The sequence below is a fragment of the Dipodomys spectabilis genome, unplaced genomic scaffold (assembly GCF_019054845.1).
Source record: "Dipodomys spectabilis isolate Male_0828 unplaced genomic scaffold, ASM1905484v1 ptg000054l, whole genome shotgun sequence".
NCBI lineage: Eukaryota > Metazoa > Chordata > Mammalia > Rodentia > Heteromyidae > Dipodomys > Dipodomys spectabilis.
Genome location: NW_024870731.1, coordinates 17,216,651 through 17,241,762, shown reverse-complemented (window position 1 = coordinate 17,241,762; position 25,112 = coordinate 17,216,651). Strand labels below are relative to the sequence as shown.

Below are 25,112 nucleotides of genomic sequence, written 5' to 3'. Positions count from 1 at the left end.
ATTGAGTGCTTGTACAAATGTCTGCAAATTAGTTAAGGAGGGTTGTGAATTCCCTGAGTTCTATGCTTAATTAATATTTCTGGTCTGGTTTCTCTCTGTCTCTCCTCTGTCTGTCTGTCTGTCTCTCTCTCTCTCTCTTTTTTTCTCTCTCTCTCTCTGTCTCCCTGTCTCCAATCTAGCCCTCAATTTTCTATCCCTGATGCACAATTTGGATCATATTACCTCTGCTCAAATCCCTTTTCTGTTGTGTTCAGAACAAAACCTCAATCTTCTTGGATTAGAACCCCAAATTGCACAGGTTTCTGACTCGTTTCTGCCTTTGTAGCCTTATCACACTCTTCACCTCAGCATCCTCCTTCCAGATACCAAATCTGAAGCCTTCTAAGTTGAACCAGAGTGCTTGCTATCCCCAGGATTTCCTGCATTTTGTGACATAGTCTCTGCCACTTTCTACCTCCTTCCCTCTCTGCTTCCATAGCCAGACCCTTCCTCAACTGCAGGCCTTCTTTTCCAGTTCTCACTTAGGTTTGTGGCTGTGGCAATTGGACCTGCACAGCACCTTGTGCAGGCTTTCTACATTCCGATGGGTATGTACCTGTCTGCCTTTAAATCCTTTACCTACTCTCCCTTACTGTCCCACTGAGAGGAGGCCTCCTAAGGCTTGTGCCTGCTCTGGATTCAGAGAGAAGGCTTTGGGAAGAGAAAGTCGCGCTGAAGGAAGGGGACATGCAGGGTCCTTTTTCTTCCCTCCTTCTAACTCAGCCAGCCTCACTAATCACTGTCTTCTCTCTCCATGGTCCTTTCCATTTTTGTCTGGATAACTCTTGTCATAGGGCTGTAATAACCATACCTTCATTCTCATCTAGGTAGTTTAGAGATTTCCTACATTTCTGAGTTCCTAGATGCCTCTTTCTCCTTGTGTGACTACCTACCTTTTCCTTTACCTAACTAATTGCCTGCGTTATATATTCCTCTATTTAAATACTTAGGTTATCCTATATTTCTTCTTAGATAAATCTCCACCTGTACAGCTGGCATTTGATGGATATTTGCTAAATTGTATGATAGGTTGAGTCCTATGTGTGTTAACTAGTGAATAATAATAACATTACTTGGGGTAATAGCAAATCATCCCAAAACTCAGAAGTTTGACATTATTAGCATTTATTGGCTTAGGAATCTAAAGGTTGCCTGTTAAGTTCTTACAGTCCCCAATAGGCTTCTATCATCAGCTGTACATCAACAAAGGAACTTAACTTGGCCTGCTATGAGTCAGCTCTACTGTGTGTCTCTCCTAGGTAACAGGCCAGCTCAGGTACATTGTTGTGGTAATCACAGAAGGGCATAGAAACACGTAAAACACAGGACTTCTTCAAACTTCTATAAGCAACATAGCTGATAACAATCTGGTAATTAGGCAAAGTAAGTTACTGGACAACAAACAGAACCAAAGACAGCACGAAAATAGATTGAACCTCTTCAGTAAGAAGAACTACAGTACAAGAGAACAAAATTACAATATAAGAGAGACAGTGCTGCACCTATTCTTAACAACCTCCTGTTATGCATTAAAAATTTGTCAGGAAGATGTCTCATGTTAAATATCTTAGTACAACTTTTTAAAAGAAAGAAAGTGATGCTGGTGGCTCATGCCTGCAATCTTAGCTACACAGGAGATTGAGATCTGAGGAATATGATTCAAAGCCAGCCTGGTCAGGAAAGTCTGTGAGACCCTTATGTCCAATTAACAATTAACAATTAAAAAGCCCAAAGGGGAAGCTGTGGTTCAAGTGGTAGAGCACTAGCCTTGCACAAAAGCTCAAAGACAGCACCCAGGCCTAGAGTTCAAGCCCCAGGGCCAGGAAAGAAAGAAAGAAAGAAAGAAAGAAAGAAAGAAAGAAAGAAAGAAAGAAAGAAAGAAAGAAAGAAAGAAAGAAAGAAAGAAAGAAAGAAAGAAAGAAAGAAAGAAAGAAAGGAAAGAAAGAAAGAGAAGAAAGGAAGGAGAGGAAGAAAGAGAGGAAGAAAGAGGAAGAAAGAGAGGAAGAAAGAGGAAGAAAGAGAGAGGAAGGAAGGAAGGAAAGAAGGAAGGAAGGAAGGGAGGGAGGGAGGGAAGGAGGGAGGGAGGGAGGAAGGAAGGGAGGGAAAGAAAGAAAGGATGGAAAGAAAGATAGAAAGAAAGAAAGAAAGAATGAAGGAAGGAAAGAAAGAAAGAAAAGAAGGAAGGAAGGAAGGAAAGAAGGAAAGAAGGAAGGAAGGAAGGCGCATTTTAAATTAGGGGAAAATCTGCATTGACAAAGTTTACAAAGGCAAAGCAAATGAGTAGGAGCTTGTTTCTGTAGAAGATACAAAACATGAGTGCATTGATAAGAAAGTAACTAGCAAAAAAAAAAATAGACAATTGGGAGGAAGAAAGAGAAGGAGGGAACAGAAGGAGACAAGGAGGGAGAGAGAGCAGGCGGAAAGAAAATATCATAAAATAATAATAAACCTTTCAAACATACTCAAATAGAGGCTGGGAAGCTGGCTTAGTGCATGAGGCACTGGGTTTGATTCCTCAGCACCACATAAGCAGAAAAAGCTGGAACTGGCGCTGTGGCTCAAATGGTAGAGCACTGGCCTTGAGCTGAAGAGCCCAGAATTCAGGCCCCAAGACCAACAAAAAATAAATAAATAAATAAATAAATAAAATAGTCTCAACTTGACTCACTCAAGATTTACCTGCATTAAAACAAAGGTTCCATTTATCTACCATCAAATAGGTAAATATAATATTTAATAACTGGTTATGTTAGCAAAGGCATGGAGAAATAGGACTTTTAGATATGAAATATAATTTAAGCTGCTTCTGAAGAGTCTAATTTAGAAATAGGAACCAAAATAAATTTTGCATTCTCATTAAATAGCTAATTGTCCTATACATTAGCTTACATATGAGAAGTGGTACTTATGCAGTATTATAAATTAGAGTACTTTGAAATAGTAGAAGAAAAGTCTACACTGGCTTTCAATAAGTGTGATTATGGCTTAATGATATAAGGGGATACTCTGTAACTGTCAAAATACAATTTTAAAAGACTGAGTTAGCCCTTTAAAAGCAAACACAAAAGGAATGTAGGCTACTAATGCTATTCAAACAGTTTGAGACAGCTCCCTAGATAAATAGAATTAACTTTTGCCATATTAACCTTGCGAAATTAAATTAAATATAAATTTAATCCTTCTAAAAGTTTGCAGTAACATACACATTATGTATTTGCTATTTTTTTTCTGTAAAGTTACATTTGTAAAGAGTGATTTATAAATAACATACTAGTCAACCAAGGTAAAGATTCCTTTTATACCCTTTACCCTTCAATTTGCATTAATTGGGAGCAGCCATGGGAAATAGAGCCAACCTCACCTCAGGTTGATGGCCTAATAAAATGAACTGTTTCATGCCCAGAAATAAATGTATTCCAAATATAAATATGATTCAGTTACAAAACAGATTCTTATGAAACCCCAAAATAACCGCACTGTTAATATATTGGAGCCCCAATTAAAAGTGTGTAAAGAACACACATTCTGAGCTAAAGTTGTCCCAGGGAGGGATTCTCATTTTTGCTTTGAATCTTGTGTAAACAAAACTGGGCAGTCTCCTTTCAGCCTTAAACAAGTCCACAGCTCTCTGTTTTCTAAAGAGAAGAATGCAAAATGGGTCTGTTTAAGTTGGAAGGGTTTAAGTTGGAAGGGTTTGGGCCTTGACCTTGCTTCTTTAAATTGCCTTCATCATGGGGAAATCACTTTGAATTTGTCTGCTTGAAGGATTCTAATTTAGTTTGCTCTCAGTTGGAGACATCATGAATGAGATGCTATGTGTTTGTATTGTAGCAATATTTGGAAGTTACCCTCAGTGACAGTTTTTCAGTTTCTTCTCAGCTATTTAGAGCCCAAGGCTGTTCCCAGGTGTTCATAGTAATGCCCATAACATCAGACTGCCCAAGTAAGATTCCTGGCCAATCTCTTTTTGTTGTTTGCCTTTAGGTAAAATGTTAAACATTTCTCTTTTTTCCTTTTCCTCATCTGGAAAATATGATTGTTAATACTGCCTTATATGGTCACTATGAGGATTAAATTACACAAAACTAGGTGAAAAATTATCACAACCATGCCTATCCAGTGTGCTTAATGAGTGTTATGTATAAAAACATGTATTGTTCATTATGTAAGAATTTTTAGATTATGTTCATGAGCCAACTTTATATATATATATATGGAATATATATGTGTATATATATTCCTCAAAGTCTAAAATTTAAATTCTCAAAAATATAAATTGAAGGGTAAATATTATGTCTATACAAAAGGCACTGCTTATTTTTAGAAATGAATGTCAAAGATAATGATGTGCATTTACTCATAATTGCCATAAAGCTATGATGACGGTTACAAACAAGCTTCTTCTTCTTGGTGTGTTGATTTAATCTTTCAGAATGCTTTTAAGACACTCTGCTCTTCTAAATGTCCCAGCCTCATACTCCCAACATTCCTGGTGGTCTCATAAACAGTGAGAAGAAAGCAAACGCTTGAATCAGAAGGTTTATAGCAAGAGCAATAGACAGAGATTTTGAAGGAAATAGACAAATACAATTCCAAACTCTTTTTCTGTGTTGCTTTTAGGAGGAATTAATAAGAAGCAAGTCCATTTTTCACTACTATGTGTTGCCTTTTCTACATGGAAGAACCCAAATTTGAGGAACCAAGAGTGGAGTACAAAGAAAGTTTACACACACATACACACACACACACACACACACACACACGCATATGCTTGCATGCATATGCACACCCACACATAACCAGCAATCACTTTAATGACATAACAAGCGTTTTTATGGTGCCATAAATGTTGGGTGTTGGGTGAAGAGACAATGACTGAGTATTTATTCGGTGTGGCGGTTGGAAGGAAAGAGCTGCTGTGGATCCACAGGGTAGAACAGCCATGAGTGCTGCTGAGTCAAGTATAGACAGAGATGCCGGCACAGAAACTCCTGTCTCCCCATACTGTTGTGCTGGTTATGTGAATGTGTTTGCGAATACAAGTTTTAAAAATGGCCAGGAGAGAGAGAAACCCATTTATGTTCTGAGTTTAGGTTAAGGTTGTCAAAAGAAAGTATACCTAGGTTGTACTCATATTTTTAAGTCCACAAAAAGAACAAGTATAACAACAAACATTAACAGTTGTCAATTTAGGGTAATGGGAAGTCAGACTTTTTATCTTTTATTAATCTCTGGTCTTCTGGGATTTCTAAATTATGCACAGCCACAGATCATGGGAGTTGTTTGTGTTTTTTTGCTCTTTGTTTGTTTTAATTCTTTACTGTTAGGATGATGTGAAAGGGCACTGAGACCAACAATTCCTGGATGCCCAACTGAGCACTGCAGTTGAAAAGGACCTTTTCCCTTGCAGGAAGAGAAACAAAAGATGTGGGTTATTTGTCTGCCTTTCTAATCTTGTTTATATCGGTGCAGTGTTTTCGGTATGATAGCCCAGAGCAGAGTCTAGACCACTCAGTTGCATCATACCAGGCTCTATACCCTGATGCCTCTGCCCCCTGGTCACCAGTGCCATCTAGCATTGCCTCCAAATCACACACACACACACACACACACACACACAGAGTTTATCTGTTAAGATTTAAACTGGGAACTATCCTCTGACAGGAAGCTGGACTCTTCAGCATGAAATTTCTCATCACTTTGATGTTTATGCCTGTCTCACAGCCAACTTTTGGGAATCCAAAACTCTTAGATTTTGTTTTTGAAACTCTATAGAAAAGTAAGTCTATGGGAGCCACTAAAGTCATTCCGTTTCTGTACTGCTATAAAGTCCCTCCCCCTGAAACTGTCTTCTCCTCAGAATGAGATTTTTATCTAGTCTGTATGCATCTATTCAAAATCAGAGACAGCTCAGAAACTAGACCCTACTTAAACAGATAAATAAGAGCAGGTACAGATTGATCAAATGTTAAAGAACTTAAAAAAAAAACATACATTTATGTTGTGTTTTTTTTTCTTTTCTAGATCTGTGGATTCGTTTCCAGTTGGCTGACCTGCATGGATGCCAAGTTCTGCACATGATTTATGAATAAGAAGGTCAGATGCCAAGCTTGACTATTTGCAAAATCATGATTTTTACTATTAACTGACACTTTTTAGCATTCTAGGAATTATCTTCTTATTATGACATTGCTGCATTTGATTTAACATAGTTTTGAATTGTGTAGGTATTCAAAAGAATGGTGAAAAATTTATTCAGAAGCAAAGTTGGTATGCAGGAAAACTGTGTTCCACAAAGATCCAGCCATCCCCTGTCATATACTTTTATTGAGCTCTAAAATCATTCTAAGAATTAGATAAGCCTTGGTTAGAATAGCCAGAAAAAAGAGGTTCACTATACCTGGGTAGTAGATATCCATTAGTGATAAACTTGGATTCCCCTTTTAGCTAGAGATATGTGTTGGAAAGAATCAAGCACCCTGTTTGGAACATTGGATTATAATTTGGGGCTTGATTTATTTTCATTATTAGAACAACAGTTTCAGTTTGTCTGTGTTTAGGGTTGTGTCAGCACTTTCCTTTCTGTGTTTATTATTTTTAGCAGTTTATAAACTCACCATGAAAAAAAAAAAGCCTTCTGGCACTAGAGTCGCATTCAGGCTTGGCCAGGGTCTAGTGGAGTCCATAGAAATGCTCACTGGCTGCAGGAGTTTGGGTCTTTTGAATGCTGTCTTTGTGCCTTCCCTCACCCATGGCCTCTGGCCTATTGTCTGGGCACCTCAGTTGGGCTAGTGCTATCTGATTGTAACCAGTACTAATATTACAGTGCTCAGCGCCTAGGCCCTCCCTCAGGGAGGCCCAGTCTGGCTGCCTCCGTCTCCCAGCCCTCCAAACCAGTCCCAGCTCTCCTGTCAGAAAATACCATTGGTCACAGATGAAATGTTCATGAAGAAGTAACTATTAAGAACCTTTGAGACCTATGGGTCTCTAACATATGTGTGTATATCATGTTACATATATTGTACATGTAATACGTATCACATATGTTACATACTAAATTTGTATGTGTGTTGCATATTACATATTGTATACATTATATATCACATATATATTAAATGCTTTTCTCCTTTCCCTAATGAAATCTTACAATTTGTAAAGTACAGAAAAGGACTGCCGTTCCCTCCCTTCAAAGTCTCCACTCCTAAGCCTCTTTCTTCACTCCCAATCAAGGTGATTGCTGATAACTCCGACCCAACCTAGAAACCTAGGATACCTCACAATACCCACAAGTGTTCTCACCGGGAACTTCCACTTCTTGTTTACAGATGACAAAGCTAAGGAAAGACTTCTATACAGGCTCAAAACATGGGGGATTAAACCCAAGAGTGCACAGTATGTTAATCGATTTTTGTCTAGTTTTGGAAAAGGCATAACTAATCCATAGTAGTAGCAGTCAAACCCATCATTACCTCAGGGAGGAAAGATGATGATTGATGGGCCAAGGGCAGGAGGGAGTTTTCCAGAATGAAGAAATGTGTGGTGTATTTTTATACAACTATGGACTACATAGCATTTGTCAATACTCATCTGCGCACTTTTCAATGACATTTTCATTGGCAATAAAAATAAAGAGGGGAAATAATGCAGAAACTCAATTAGGCATATAACAAATGAGAATACTACAACTATGTATTGGAATTTGATCTGCTTTCTTCAAGTTACCCGATCTATGCATTGATTTGAGCCTGAGGTCATTATAAATAGCCTCTGACGATCAGAGACCCCGTGTTCTTCCTGTTCTCCAACCTAATATTCTATCTGAGCATTCCATGCAATGGAAGCACTAACTAATATGAGAGTCTTCTGGCGAAGGACGGCTCAGTGTGTCCCAAGGAGGCTCAGGTGTGGAGTCCTGGGTCCAATGCTTGATTCCACTGGCCAAGCATCACTGCCTTCCCCTTGTATCACAGACTGAGCTTTAAGGGCTCCAAGAAGCACCTTAAAAGTCTTTGATGAGAGCAGTGCTGGTGGGTGAGGATGAGCCAGGTCACCCACCCAAGAAGCAGTTTGTTTTCCATCTGTTGGCTACTGGATTTTCTATCTGATTCCTCATATGTAATGTGTTCCACCAGAGGGGAAAAAACACATGACAAGCACAACAAACACATCAGCCAGATAATATAGAATGAGACCCTTTTTTTCAGCACACTCTGCTTGTGTCCCCTACGCTATGCACATAGATAAGGGTCCAGGTCTGGCATATTCAGGACTATTCTACAGGTTCCTACTGATCCAAACTCAGTGCAAAAGTTAAGGATAGTCTTGGTGTCTAGATCTTCTGAGCCTCTTTCCAGAATTTTGGACCATGCAGAATATAGTAAAGATAAAATAAAGTAATTAAAATAACAGGAAAAGGCCTAGTGCTCCTGCATATTCTGAGCAAATATATACAGTGCCATGTTGATGGTTGATGGAGAAGTGATATGCCACAGTGAGACTCTGAACAGCAGGAATCCCAGAAGAAGCTGGCTTTTCATTTGGGATTGTCTATTGTGCAGTAATGTCCCTTTCTTTATTTTCTTGTAGTCTTTTGACATGTACTATTAATAATAGAGAAAATTTCATTTCTAAAAGCTCTTACTCCTATGTATCTGAATGCTTTTTCAGTGTGCTGTAAAATGTAAAAGTCCCCTCACATGTCATAGCAGAATAGAACGTCTGATGACTGAGGCTTCCATGATACTTACAAATCAGGCTGTTGGTAGATTCGATGTTTTTCTTTCGGGAGGTATCAACCACTATCAAATAAATGCTCTTGGACCTGCATTCTTGCCAAAGGCTTCCAACAAGCACCTTTCTCTTGTTTTGAAACAATCCAGAAGCCAACCTTCCCCTTTAAATTAAAGCTTATTGGGGGAAAAAATGAAATGAAAAGAGCAAGGGAAAATGTTTTTGAAAAGGAAATGATGACAGGGTTGGGAAATGGCAAGGAAGAGTCATGTGGAGCCGGCGCAGGAAGAATTTGAAGATACTCAAATGTTCCAGTCTTTGAGGCTGTATTACTTTTCTTCAGAAAGGACAAACTGTCTACTCCTTGAGTGATTTCCCAACAAAGGGCAAAAGCCATGCTCACCCCCAACACAGATCCACATTAGCACAAATTTAGTTCGCTTACAAAGGAATGGTAAAACTGAGTCATCAGTAAAACAAATTTTTTAAATAACCAGGACATTTTTTTAGCCCACACATACCATGCTTGGCCTACACGTGACACAAATTTCCTAATCAAACCAAATTTAATTTAGCAGGAGATTTTCTCCAACTAGTTTAGATTAATGTGCATGACAGCAGAAATGAAATTATATCATGTAGGAGTTTGAGAAGAATTTGCTTTTTTTGCAATTTCATTTAAACGGACTTTCTTCAAGACATCCAGAATCAACATAACCCATTGGAAAATACCAAGAGAGAAATTATATGTCTTCATCATTCCAGGGACTTTAGGCAAATGATTGTCCTAGAGCCAAAGTTTTGGAATTTTTTCTAATTTTTCTCCCCTTTCTTCCTTCCTTCCTTCCTTCCTTCCTTCCTTCCTTCCTTCCTTCCTTCCTTCCTTCCTTCTATCCTTCCTTCTTTCCTTTCTCCCCACTGATGATGCAATCACTTATAAGTGATTTCACAAATGAAAAATATCCTGGTTAGAGATGTACCTCTTTTTCCCATTTTAGAACTGTTTCTTACAGCAGTGCTATTGAGCTGACAGAAATGTAACAATTTCTCTCTTGTGCATGTAATTTCCATTGTCTGTATCCAGACAAGGAAAGCAAAGGGAAAATGGAGCAGTGCCTGAAGACTCCATTATCTTGAAGACAGGACTAGACTTTGGCTGAGATCTGTGAGGCTGTAAGCCCCATTTCTAGGAAAAGAAGCAATAGATTGAAATTAAATCTGCATCTTATGTTGGGCAAATATATCCTGTCGAGAGAATAAATACTATTTGGAACCTGTCACAACAGAAAACCATTCATAACAGTGGGGTAAACAAACAGAGATTTCTTTTTCTTTGCAGAGCCAGAGACACGTTTCCATGATTATCAGGCACTAAAGTTACCTTGCTTTTGTCTGCATCAACATTCCTAGTATACAACCTTATCTTCCATGTTTCCTGTCGGTTCAAGATAGCTGCTAGAAGTCTAACCTTCCTGTACAAGTTCTAGACAAGAAAGATGAGTGAGGTGGATAAAAGACATCTATGAACAGTCACTTTTTTTTTGTATTTTTTGTTTTTCCCTATTTTAAAGGACCTTACCAGAATTCCCAGCCACCAACTACCTGCAATCTTATTCACTGACTCCTAGTTGCAAAGAAAGCTGGAAAGTGTAGCCAGGCACCCAGAATAAAGGTGAGATATGGTTATAGAGGAATATTGTGGAGATCCCTAACAGACCTGGTTCCTACAAGCTTAGAGGCCCTTCTGAAACGAAGCGAATACAGTCAGGGAGGAGATTAGAGGAGTTGATCTGGTAGCAGGACCTCTTGGATATAAAGGAAAGCAGTGAATGTGTTTAAGGACTTCAGTTTGTGGTGACAAGCTTTATATTAATAAACAGTATCAGGGGCTGGGAAGGTGGCTCAGTGGTACAGCGCTTGCCTTACATGCATGAGGCCCTGGGTTCAATACATCAGCACCACATAAGCAGAAAAAGCCAGAAGTGGCACTGTGGCTCAAGTGGGAGAGCGCTTGCCTTGAGCTGAAGAGCTGAGGGACAGCACCCAGACCCAGAGTTCAGGCCCCATGATCGACAAAAAAATAAACAGCATCAAAGCCAGGAGATAATAAATGTATGTAATTGTATTTGTGAAGAATGCATAGGACACAGATAATGTGTTCATCCATTAGCTATTCTCAAAACAAGGTTCAAAAATATTAAAAATGGGGAAAAAACCAAAACTTTGTTTAAACACACATGTACATACATATGTACACTCATCGAGTATAAATATATACCAGGGTCAACACAGGAGAGACATCAGCTAAGCTTCTAGGAAAGGAACAGGATAAACAAAAGAAGTGCATAAATGTATTTCTCTGTAGAAAATGGCAGTACTCTAAGAGTGCCATCTATCCACAATATATAAATAACACACTAATAAATATACACACACAATTTAATGAAATAACAACATAAACTTTCTAGGACTCCACCAATAGCAATGATTTTTTAAAAAATAATCTCCCTAAGAATCACCTAGAAGAAGAAAGAAAGGCAAAAAAAAAAAAAGGGAGGGATGAAGAAAACAGACATTTAAAGGGAATAAAAGGAGGAGGAGTTGTAAAGATGTTTGAGAAGTCAGCTACAAGCTGTATGCATGTCTGCAAGTAGAATAAGGCAACTTGTTAAAGATTGTTTTAGAAGAGAGTGGGGGATTAGAAAAAGAAATAGAGGAGTAAATTGAATCAAAATACATGGTACACATTATGGAAATAACACAATGAAACCCCTTAAATTAATATATTATAGATTAATATATACTAAAGAGATGAGGAGGAAGGGAAGAGAAGGAGAGGAGAAGGAGGAGAAGAAAAGGAAGAAGAGGACAGGGAAGAAAGACCAAGCTAGAGGAAGAGGGAAAATTAGGCAGGATGGAGAAGGAACCAACTGCTAACTTTTTCTATTTTCCTTGATTTTTTTTCTCCCTCCATCTATTCCTTCCTTCTTTCATCGTTGCATTTTAGGAGGGAATAAGTGTATAGTTTTGTAACCGTATTTTCATAAACTTCTTATTCTGACTCCCAAATTACAAAGAATTTAACCCCCAAATCACTATTACATATCTGTTATTAAACCAGAAGGTGGCAGGTAATGTCTGACCATTAACAGTTGACCAAACGGAAGCCCATCTGTGTCGAGGAATGGACAGGACCCGCCCCCACTGTGGCTGTTTTAAGGCACCACATACCCACAGTATGACATACTCACATAAGCACCTTTCCCTTGCATACGTGCTTTGCAAGGCCGGGCAAAAACGTTTATCCACACAGGCTTTATTGGTACTGTGTGTTTGATACCCTTGACCTCAAGGAACACTTCTTTTTCCTTTTAGCTTTAAAAACATCTCAGTAAAAATAAATACATGGAACCCAAGGTGACTACACTCGATAAGGCATAGGGGACTCCTGTGTATTTTCACCAAATGTTGGCCAGGGGCAGATTGTAAATGATTGTTGGCCCCTGAATCCACAGCTTACCGAGGCAGGTATCGTGATTTCTTCAGGAATCTCCTGGACAAAGTCTATCATTAAAGATAAATGTCTGCACTCTTATGTAGTAAAATATGGAAATAGGCTTGAGAAGAACACACTCCAACTGTGAAATAGTGGTTAGCTTGGTGAGAGAACAGGGAGAGAGAGAGAGAAGATAGGTCATTAGTGGTTTGTTGTGTTTCATTTCTTGTTGAGAGATGAAGCAAGTCAAACCAATAGGAATTACTACCAAAGGGGTGTCTATAATATTGTTTTACATAGAGCAGAACTATGGACTCTTTCACAACTTGACATTTTAAAAAGCATTTAGCAAATACTTTTCTTATAACCAAGTTGTATGTGTCCTTGAAATGTGTCCTTGCTTTTGGTTTTGAGCAGTATTACAGCAATGTTTCTCACTGTCAGGTATGCATTAGATCATCTGCAGTTAACTTGTTAAACTTGTTAAAACAGTTTCCAGGGTGTCAGATCCAGAGTTTCTGATTCAAGAGGCCTCAGGTGGGGGCTGAGAATCTGTATTTTAACAACTTCCACTCGCGATGCAGATGTTGTAATCCACAGACCACACTTTAGAAGCCACTGATCGCAGAGAACTTTTGCTCAAAGACACAAGAGTGTGTTTGATCACTTGTTCCTTCACTCATTAAACAAAACACTGTTTGTACAGCAACATAATACAAGCTACGGTGTAAAGATACCCCATGTTCTTTAGGAGATTAGTATGATCTCCAAGCCCAGAGGTGGACACAGGAATAAGGAAAGGCTTCCTAAAGGATGGAATTCCCTCATCTGAGTTTAGAAAGGTAATAGTAAATTACATGGGGGCACAGCAAAGGTACAGGGGCCATGAGGTATAATTTGTGCTAAAACCTCCAAATAAGGGTGAGAATTTAGTCTGGATGGACAAGAGACTTCCCATCAGTGTCACGCCATGAAACTCTGTCTACAGTGCCTAGATTTTAACCTGACAGCAGTGGAGAACTACTTAAAAATTAAACAAACCAAGGATGTAATCCATTTTTATATTTTAGAAAGAGTCCTATGGCAAAAATGTAAAAGGTGGTAGAGGTAAGATTGGCTCAGCAACCACATAAGGAGATATTCTTTTTTTTATTAATAAGTTTTTTATCGTGAAAATACCGTACAGAGGGGTTACAATTACATGAGCCAGGTAATGAGTACATTTCTTATCAAGCATTGTTGCCTCCTCCTTTGTTTCCTCTTACCATCCCTACCCATCCCCCAAAGTTGTAAAGGTTGTTTTTCGACATAGCATCTTGTACATCTCATTGTTGCAATGGGTCCACCTGTATCCCTATTTAACCCCTGCCTGTTTTCAATGTATTTTATGTTGGTATAAGGAGATATTCTAATGAATAGGCTACCTGTGTAAAATGGTGAGTGCAGTTCTACTGTGAATGGAGAGGAGGAAGTAGATTTCAAAATGCATCAGAACTAGAATTGACAAAACACAGGAATTGATAGAATGCAGGGAGCAAGAGAGAAGCCATCAAAGACCCCTGCTGGTGGTCTTTATCATAAATATTGGGTGTATGTTGATGCCATTCTCTGATCTAAGGAAAAGGAAAAGGAAGTGGAAGAGGAGGAAGAGCAAGGAGAAGTAAAAGAATAGATGAAGAGGAGGAGGATATTCAGGGCTTTAACAGGGGCTGGAGGAGGTAAATCTAGCTTTGGATATTTGAAATTTGAGGTACTTATATTTCATTCATGTTGAGGCATCAGATTCTTACACAATACAAATGTATCCTAGGCTTTGTAATTATAAAGAATAAACTTACACATAAATTTATCTTAATTTCTGATTACTTACATAAGAGATATTTCTAAAGTAAAGGCTGTTAATAGACATAGATGATTTCAGAGCCTTTTTTAACAATACTTTGATATGGGTTGTATTCTTGATATTATTGATTTAATCTATATTATTGAAACAAGTTGACCAAGGCTGTGTCTTGCATGCTTCCAAGAAGAGCATGGAAGAGTATTTCTCTCACATAAGGTCACCAGCATTACTTGATCTTCATGAATTGGAGAACCTCAAAGAGGATGCTTTCATATGAACTTTTCTGATTACTTGTAGGATTGGTCACACTGCACTTTTCTGCACATTTGTTCAAGGTTCATCTGTGCTTATCAAATCATATATTGAATGTTTTAAAACTGATTTTTAAGAACTCTTGTTTTCTGCTGAGAATGCTATCATTTTTCCATCTGATGTGTTGACTGTGTTTCACAGGCTCTTCTTTGTCTTCAGTATTCTCACAAGCTATTTTCTGAACTCATGTCTTCCCCCTTGGCAAGCCCTGATTCAAGTTGTACCTGCTCATTGAGGCTCACCTGATAACTGTGTTTAAAACTTCAGCCTCCCTATATTCATTTTCTCCTTTACCCCTTCCTCTCTCTCCTTCTCCCTCCCTCTACTCTCAACAGGAAATCTCCCTATGTTGCCCAGATATTCTTAACTCCTGGCCTCAAGTAATCCTCTTGCCTCGGCCTCCCAAGTAGCTAGGACTAAAATGCACATGACTGTGCCCAGCTTTGGTTAGACTCCACTAAGATAAAAGTCCCAAGCTGGGGTGCAGGAACCTTTATCTGGTTCTTCACAAATCCATCCCAAGGACTTAGAATTATGCCTGTGCATGGTTGCCCAGTATATATCTTTTAAATAAATACTTTGTTTATCTGTGTCTATCTGTCCTAGCTTTTTAAAGTTAATCCATATAAATGTATCCATTTTCCTTTCTGATTTCTTTCATTGTTTTTGTACTTTAAATCTCCCCTTTTTAGAGATTTATCATTCAGTAGCATTTTCATGCTTTTACAAAAGCTTCCTGAAAATAATTACTCATTAAATTAATTATATGACACTTACTAATATATAATGTAAGACAAGTTTCTACCTAGATAATTTCTCCAAAATTGTCCCCTTTTTTCTCATTTTTTAATTGTTCCATTCCCATCATTAGCTCATGAGGCTGCTTTCTAAAATATCTTTATTAAATTCACACAATAGTGTGAACCTTACTAGTCTATTTCACTGTGTATTCATGAATGTTTAAAACTCTTACCTTAGCATTTGCTAACAGTCTAGTAGCTGCCTTTGTTTGAATTGAAGCAAAATTCAAATGTCTTAATTCCTAAACACGTCCATTCTAAGTGAGAGAATGAGCAGGGGTCCTGTAGCACTCACTTGGAAAAAAAACTTTTTCCAAAAATGTTCATCTCTTCCACAAAAGAATGTAACTGTCTAGTTTATGTTAAACACCTCATTTTGCAATTCGTAAGTTGTGTTATGTTGACTTATTTCATAACACCTCCAATGGCACCCAACTGAGACCATACTAATGATTGCACAGTTTTGTCTAGAACTGTGAGACTATACAAAAACTGACAATTTCTGGTTTGTGACTTTGCTTCCTGTTAATAATAGACAGGACAGCTAGTAACCAGCTCCCTTTAAGAAAACATGTAGTCAAACTCATACTAACTATACTTTTTTTCTAGGTAAAACGCTGTGTTATGCCAATAAGGTGTGAATAAAATGCAGTCAGTTACGCTGGGCACTGGTGGCTCACACCTGTAATCTTTTAGGAGGCTGAGATCTGAGAATCACAGTTCAAAGCCAGCCTAGGCAGGAAGTCTATGAGACTCTTATCCCCATATTACCACCAAAAAGTTAGGAGTGGAGCTGTAGCTCAAGTGGTAGAGTACCAGCCTTGAGCAAAAAAAACTAATGGACAATGTCCAGGCCCTGAGTTCAAGCCCCAGGACAGGTACAAAAAAAATACAATCAGTTACACTTCCTTGTACAAAAATTGATTTGGAGGAACAAGATGCATGCTCACACAAAAAGGTAAAGAATATCTACTTTCACCTGTTCACTGTTAATGAATGGTGAAAGGTATTGTATATTGGAGATGTTAAGAAGAGTAAATGATGGTTAATTGTAGTATCTATAAAACTTTTACTGAAGAGATTAAAATCTGTACCAACCCTAGATAATAGCAGAATTTGACTGTTATAAGAGGAGAGCAAAAGGGAGAGAAAGAATCATTTGTCCAAACACCTGATTCCAACATTCAGCAGTTGGTTTTGATTGGTTGGTTGGCTTTAACATTGCTACTCTTGGTGTTATAGGCAATAGATGGTTTTATTTCAAGACTGTTGCTACATTATAGTTTAAGGCATATCTGAACAGGTTTTATTTCTACTTGAAACATTTGACACAGTAATACAGTTTGAAAAATCAAAATTAATTAGGAAGGTAAATCTAGTAAGGGGGGCATATTTACACAAATCATCAAAAAATGACAAGAAGACTATTCCCTGCTCATATAAAACTGTGAACCAAAGAAATGCAGTACATTTATTTTTGTTGGTCATGGGGCCTGAACTCTGGGCCTGGGCGCTGTCTCTCAGCTCTTCAGATCAAGGCTAGCGCTCTACCACTTGAGCCACAGTGCCACTTTCAGCTTTTTCTGCTCGTGTAGTGCTGAGGAATCGAACCCAGGGCTTCATGCATGTGAGGCACACACTCTACCACTGAGCCACCTTCCCAGTCCCTCCTTCACTACATTTTCTTCCTCTCAGAATAAGCATTTATTCTGGCAGGTGCATCATGATAACATTAGTTATCAATGTTAATGGGCTCAGAGACAGCAGTGATGAGCTGTGTATCTCTAGATGTATATCATCTCATCTAGAGATGATATACATCTAGAGATACATCACATCATCTAGAGACCACCACTAAGTAATGAGCTCAACATTTTCCTCCCAGAGGAGCTGTATAACATTTAATGAATAAGAAATGCACCTAATAGACTACATTCCAAGTGTCCTTCTCTCCTGCAGCCTCTTACTATTGTCTGTAAGAGAATGAAAGTCAGGAAGCCAGACACAGGAGGCAGGAATTTCCTCCACCATCTGAAACACAAATCTTGACCACATAGGAACCTGCAGAAATGACACAATTCAGTCCTCATGCCCAGAGGCTCCAGACTCCACACGGCTCTCGCACATATTTGGTATATCCCTTCTATCTTATAGTAGAATTCATATTTTACCCCACAATAAATGCAACACTGGAATATGCTTATTGTCAGAGCATTTACCTAATTGATTTTCCAGCAATGAAGAGTGAGAAACAAACAGTCCAGCATATCCTATATCACCACCCACAGATTATGCAGCTTTTGATTTTCTACTTTATTCTTTTTTCAGAGCTGAGGACTGAACTCAGGGCTTGCCTTGCAAGGCAAGTGCTTTCCACTGAGCTAAATCTCCAACCCCAGGTTTTCTACTTTAAACTTCGCCTCAGCTTCCTTTGCAGCTGGGATCTATGGCCTACAGGTGATGGTCACTTTACAGAATGTCATAGCTCATATTTTTATTTCATATGTTAATGAAAAGGAACTTTCCCTGTTAAAATTCAAGGAGAATAGAAGTGGAAGGTAGAAAGTCAACTTGTGGGATTTTCTCTATGTGCATTGTATTTCTGAATGAAGAGGTTAGAGTAGAAAAAGCAATTGTTAAAAGATGGGCAGATAACATCTAGTGACAACTAGAAGCAGGAATTCTTCTAACAAAATGAACTAGGAAATGATTTAGCCAATGTGTTTGGAGGTGATAAGATAAATCTCCATGGTATCTGATGAGAGTACAATTGTTTATTGAAGGCAAGGGGATGGGAGGGAAGGAGAGAAGAAGAGGGAAGGCAGAGAAAGAAAGAGAAAAGAGAGGAGAGAAGAGGAGAGGAAAGGAGAGCAGAGGAGAAGATAATCTGATGAATGATTCTAGACATCAGAGTAGGTGTCTCACCTCCATGATCCAAAAGTAAAGAAGCCGACAGGAGGCACTACCAGTTCTGCCATGGAAAGGAGCTACCTTTGCCTTTTCTCTCTTTTTATTTTTTTATTATCTCTATTTATTTCAAAACTGGAAATTGACCCAGGACCTCACACTTGTACTCTACCACTTGATCTACACCTTCAACCTTTTTGGTTTTTGTCTTTTGTTGTTATTGGGTTTTTTCTGTTTTATTGTATGTTTTCTTGGTTGTTTGATGTGTGTGAGTGTGTATGTGTGTGTATGTACATGTGTGCATGTGTGCATGCACCCCCAGTTGCTTTGGGGTTCACAATTCAGGGCCTAGGTGCTGATCCTGAGCTTTTTTGCTCAAGGTGAATGCTCTATCCATTGATCCACAGCTCCACTTGCAAGATTTTTTGGTGCTTCCTTGGAGATAAAAGTCTCATAGACTTTCCTGACCAGGCTGGCTTCAAACCATGATTCTCAGATTATAGACTCTTGAGTAGTTAGAATTATATAAAAGGAATCATGAAAAGTGTTGGCTGCTGCTGTTTATTACCATTATTATGTACCTAGTTACTGGAAAATAGACAAACCAATCTTATAACTGGTTGAGAATTGGGTGACACTCACTTGGACTTAGATATTGAGACATGGACTGTTCAAATTCCACCCCTGTGACCTTGAACCTCTCTAATCCTTGAGATTAAACGATACCAGGTATGTCAGGTATGTGGCCTAGTACAGAAGACAGTCACTCCTTTACAGCACTTGCTGTAAATTAATTTCAAGGCGTGTTAAAAAGTTACATGTTTGATTATATTTTCCCCAAATTTCAGACCATACTGCAGGTTGTACCTGGGCTTTGAGGCCAGCCTTGCTATTGATACAGTGATTCCATCTTGCCTGTATTCCACACTGTATATCATGGCTGTCACTTATGTGGTCATCTGTTGCAAACTCATTGGCTAGTGAATATCTCCTTCACCTTCTCCCTTCCCACATTAACATCCAGCAACTTTGACAAATGCTGGGCTCGTAGAAAGCCCTTAGCTCTCTGTTTATAGAGTAGAGGTCAGCAGCAATAAAAACTCACATATAAAAATTACACATAAACCAGGCAGAGATGGCTCACGCCTTATATTTCTAGATTTCTTGCAAGTACAGAACCTGGAGGATCACTATTCAAAGCCAGCACAAGCTGGAAAGTCCTCAAGACTTTATCTCTAATCTAAGGCTGAAGGCATGGCTCAAGTGATAGAGTGTCAGCTGACAAACACAAAGCCCTGATTTCAAGCCCCAGTAGTCCCCACCGAAAAAAAAAAAAATTGCATATAAGCTTCATTGTGACTTTCATTTAGTGTACTTTGCATTATTTTTAGAATTCAATGCCAATTAGTTTATATGCTATATTAAAGTAATCAGATATTCAAGAAATGGAATATGAGCATCAAATACATGGCAGAGGATGTGTCTACTTGGAAATGAAAAGCATCTGGGATGGTGGAAAGACTATAAATTTTTTAGTTATTTTATTTGTGCTGGCACTGGGTCTTGAACTTAGGGCCTAGCACTATCCCTTACCTTGTTTACTCAAAATTAGTACTCTACCATTTTGAGCCACAGCATCACAAGATCTAAATTTTTGTGATCACCATGAATATGTTTTTCTTCTACTCGTCATCCATGGGTTGACAGAAATAAATCATACTTTAAACAAACCTTACAGAGAGCATTAGTACTTATAGAACAAATAAACTGAACAGTAAATATTTATTTAGCAAAATCCTTCAATTCAAAAGTAGCTACTTTAGGTAACAAGTTAGGGACTAACCACCACCACCACCACTACCCACCTCGCATGCCTTTTTTACCAAGCATTATCTTGCACATCACTCTGGTGAGGAGGGTCTCCTTTGTACACCTACTCTGGGAAGAAAGTAGCTAAGTATACACTTATATGAACAAGTATATAATAAAAATACTATCACAAAATGCTAAAATAGTTTGAACATAGACTCCCAGACTTAATTTCTAAATCTTCTTACTAAGATAAATTTCTAAGACTTCTACAATCTTCTACCAGAGACCTTGGGGCAATCTCCATCTGCTTATGCCAGCTACTAGTGTTTCTGGTCACACAAAAAGAGCTTTCTGGAAATGAAAGAGTTCTAAGAGATGGTCTCCGTTTCTACTCACTGTGTTCAGTGACCAGTCACATTGGTGCCCCCTAGGAATTCTCTAGAAATCCCAAATCTTGTGCTCATTTCAGTGTAGTAAATCAGAACCTGCATTTTAACACGGTCCCGAGGTAATTTTTGTGCACCGTAGGGTTAGAGATACACCCCTTATCCCTACACTCAGCTACGTGTGTGATTGTTGCTGCTGCCCTGAGAATCTTCAAGTCTAGAACAGAACCTTTAGCACAGCTCCTAACTTGCTTGGCTTGGGAAATAGCTGCCATCTTAAAGCATAGAAGTGTCACTTCCAGGAGCAAGGAAAGAAGAGAATCCTCAAAAAATGTGCTTCAGAACTGTAGCTATCTGATATTTGTGAGCACATGTCAATTCATTGAGAAAATCACGACGTTAACTTTATCTGTGAGCCACATGTAACTCATCTGAGCAACAGAATTTTATGGAAACTCTGGACACTATTAAGCCTACTTTCCAGCCAGGAGAGTAAGGAGTGAGGCAAGTGGGAGATAAGTGGGCAAGAATGTAATGCCCATACAAAAACAAAACAAAAAAAAACAACAACTTTTTTTTTTTTACTCCTGGCTAAATTTACTCCTGAGTTCTCTATCTCAACCAACCTGGGTGAATAGCATCCAGACTGTTTCTGTTGTGGAGTGTGGCAGTATGTTGGGGAGGGAAGATGGAGCTAACGGCTTTGATCTCGTCTGTAAAAGATTAGACAAGGGAATGTAATAAAAAATAAGCATAGGGCTCTACTCACATTATTGTTCAGCCACAAGAGACACCAACTCCTATAACAAGAATGTTCTAGGTGAGTCAGACCCTTGATAATAACAACGGAAAAGGAAAACTGTTCCCAGTAATGTTCCTTTGCCACTGTCCCCTGAAGCAAGCAGCTTTGAACTCAAAAGGAAAAGCTGAAAAGAGGTTGTAATGCCCCTCACCTACAGACCCAAAGTCTGAAGATGGACCCTTGAGCTTCAGGAGGTCCCTGAAAGACTTTATCCCTTTAATTACATCCAGAAGGCCATAAAACAGTAGAGGGAGCTGGGCCTGGCCCAGGGCAAATACAATAAACTCTGTTATTTGGTGGATGTAGATTAGATTCAGAGGGGGAAAAAAAGTGATACTATCCTCTTACCACTTTTCCCAGGAACTTCTTAAAAATTACTGTTTTTCTACCTCTATTTGAACCCATGGAAACATACTTTTGATTTGAAAAGATAAAAGGGTTTAAGCTTCTCCTACTGGCTTAATTTCCTGGCTAAGTGATTAAGAGAACAAAGTGAAATCTATACCTATATCGTTGTTTCCCTACAAATGGGTATTTTATAAAAGTTGGTTTTCGTCTCCAAATTATTCTCTAGTTTCTTAATAAGAATGCTTTAAAAATACACCCACAATCATAGTTTGTCATGCACTTTTAACATTATTTTCTTTTCCCTGGCCATATGCTCCGATACAGTACTGTTCCAGTAAATATATAAGCTATAAATTCAAATCACATATGCAATATTCAAGATTTTAGTTAAGCACATTACAAAAATAACAAGTAGAGTTTATTTTTAAATTACATTTTATATAACTCAGTATCCAAAAGGCCATTAGAAGTAACCAGTATATAAATAATTAGTTTTTTTTTAACTTTCTCTTTTCTATGCCAAGACTTAGAGATGTATATACATACTGCATCTCTCCTTTGGAGCTAGCCTGACATCAAGTGTTGGATAACCATATGGTGGGCTACAGTTACTGTTATTAAACAGCATAGATAATAGCCCCAGAATAATTTTTCTAGAATTATTTTGGAGACAGGTTCTTTTAGTAGAATCAGATTAAAAAAAAAAAAAACCTATGGACCATTTTCCCTGGGGAAGTGGGGGATCGTATTAGTGTACAATCCTACATAAATTTTCAGGAGATTTACAAAGTTCTAGAGCCCATTTAGGACTAAAATCAGCCCACATTGTCATAATTCTGTCACTGGTCTCACATTTGACTATTTGGTTGACATAATAAAGTATAAAAGGGAATTTTATATTAATTCTGTAAATAAAAAATAAATGTCTACCAAAAACAAAAGATGTTCATTTTTGACATTATTCACCCAGAAACCTTCCTCCTAAATTCACCTTCGAATGCCTAGGACTTTGAGAACCAGAGGAAGGGGCTGCTTGAGGCTTCCTCTGAAAGGGTGTAGGAATGAAACAGAGTTACCACAGAGCTGCTATTAGGTCATTAGAGTAACACAACCGGTTCTTAAGCATGTACGGTAAGGTGTGTATTGAAAGCATAAAACTGGACATAGAGTCATTTCCTATGGCATGGTTTGGATAACGTAGGTGGTTTCTTTTCTTTGAATAGTGATTTTTCTTCCCTAGCTCCCTGTGCCAGATGATAGTGCCAGAGAGCTGAGTGCTGATGTAGAGGCTTAGATGAGCCATCCTAGACTTTGGAGATGATTCTTGCTCTCATCTGTTCACCAGCTTCCTGCTTTCACAATTCAATTAGCAAGACCTAATGAACCAAGGAAGAAGAAAACAAATAGCTAGTCACTTGATCCACCTGTCGCATAGACTTCAAGTCCAAGAGTGCAAACTCTAACTCAGCAAAGGCTAGACAGGTAATGAATGACTCAGTTCCTAAGAGGTACGATCACTCTTTTAAAAATGCTGACTTGGGCTGGGAATGTGGCTTAGTGGTAGAGCGCTTGCCTCTCGCCTAAAGCCCTGGGTTCCATTCCTCAGTACCACATAAGCAGAAAAAGCCAGAAGTGGCACTGTAGCTCAAGTAATAGAGCACTAGCCTGGAACAAAAGAAGCTCAGGAAAAATGCCCAGACCCTTGGTTCAAGCCTTAAGACTGGAAAAAAAAAATGCTGACTTACCAATGCTATTTTATTTAATGCTGACATTTACTTGATATTTAATACTATAAACACCCATGAGATTACCAATTCTAAATTCTAATACTGGGTAGAGTGCACCAGCACACCAGCAGGGGTTCTTTAAACTCAGGAATGTGTCTGTGCACACTGTAGAGCTGACAACAATGGGAGGGCTGGGCACTGCTGAGCTTCGGGACATTCTGTCAAAGGGACAGGCCTGCACAAATCTAGCCTTCCCCAAATGCAGTCTCATCCAGTTGAAAACACTGAAAAAGTCACCCTGGGTGTGGTATGGTCAGGGCCAGTCTGGTTCATGGCAAAAAGCCATGTCTGGTGACTTTTCTAAAACCTTTCCCTTATAGGTTAAACAGATGTGTTAGGCACTGTGAAGCTACGAAGGTTGAGGTTTCTGATCAGCTCCGACTTCTCTTACATTTCTGTGAAGCTTTTCAGAAAGACTTTATTGCCCCTCTTTTGACTTTAGAGAGATTACAGTCTTCAGAGAGTTCTAACTTTATTCTTTTATGACATGACTTCCAAAGAGCATCCCCCCCAAGGAGATAACTTGATTCAAGGTAAGTGACTCAGAAAAGTGCACTCTCTCTCTCTCTCTCTCTCTCTCTCTCTCTCTCTCTCTCTCTCTCTCTCTGTTACTAAAATAACATAACAGCCCAGCTGAGATGTTCACCAGTAACAAAAAGAGAGTTATGCTACAGCTGTGGCCACCTGAGCAGGTGCCATCCTTGCCCTTAGTTATGAGAACATGAGTTTACCACAATTCTCTGCCCCATACCTACATGGGTACAGCCATGACATGGGTGCTTTTCTCTGACCCAGAGATGATGTAAAGGACTCCCTCTTCCCAGCATGTGAGGAGCATGTGAATAATGGATGTTTTTGGCCCTTCTGCTTATCTAGACTCCTACAGTCTCTCTGTCTTATTAAAAATGTTAGGGAGATAGAACATGCATATCCTGCAATTTACAAAGCTTAAGGGCCTAGGGTAGTACATGCCTGTAATCCCAGCACTGGAGACTAAGGCAGAAGGATGTGTTTGAGGCCAACCTGTGCTATATAGCATGACCCTGTCTCAAAACAAGAAAAAAAAACTTCATAAGGCTTTATGGTTCTCCATGTAATTGTACTCAGAAGAAGATATTGAATATCTCTAGCATCCCCAAAGTTTCCTCATGCCTTTCCTTCCCCTTTACGTTGAATTTACAGTCTTCTTACTTCATCACTATTGATTAAGGGCTGGTTTGGGTTTGGTTTGTGTTGTTGTTGCTTTGATTCTTTTGCTTGTTCTTAAACTTCTTCTACATGATATGAAATCATACATGCTTTTTGGAACTTGATTTTTTTTTTGCTCAGTATAACCCTGGAGACTCATACCTGTTCGCGCAAAGATCAGTAGTTCATTCTTCTCCATTGCTATGTAGTATTGATGATATAGGTGCACCACAAGTTGGTTTTGATTGTCCTGTTGAAAAATAGCAAACTGGAATCTCATTGCTATTAGGGGTCATATGTATTTCTCTTGACTGAATATCTAAGAATAGATTTGACAGGTTGTAAGGTAGATCTATATCAACTATATTAGAAACTTTCAGTGTTCCAGAAGTAGTTGCACAAACTTACAACTTCAATGTATGAGAATTATTTAGTGACTCTGGCCACTCCAACGCTTGGTAGTGCCAGCCTTTTTACATTTAGTCATCCTAAGGGATAAATGGTAGTAGCCCACTGTGGATACCAAGTATATTTTCCTCTAAAAGAAAAGAGACATAGTTGAAGCTATTTTTTTTAATCCTTTTAAATTCTTGGCTCAGACTATGAAGTTAACTAACCCTTTTAAGGAATCCTAACTATTTCTCCTTCCTGGGAGCCGTGAT

At 38.7% G+C, this 25,112-nt stretch overlaps 1 protein-coding gene across 3 annotated transcripts in view; it reads left to right on the top strand.

Moving 5' to 3' along the window:
- Positions 1-25,112, top strand: part of Thrb (thyroid hormone receptor beta) — a 376,510-nt gene that overhangs the window by 156,791 nt on the left and 194,607 nt on the right. For all 3 annotated transcript variants that reach the window (XM_042679967.1, XM_042679968.1, XM_042679966.1), the window contains exon 2: positions 6,064-6,135. The gene's annotated coding sequence lies outside the window, so the exon portion shown is untranslated. The remainder of the gene's footprint in view (positions 1-6,063; positions 6,136-25,112) is intronic.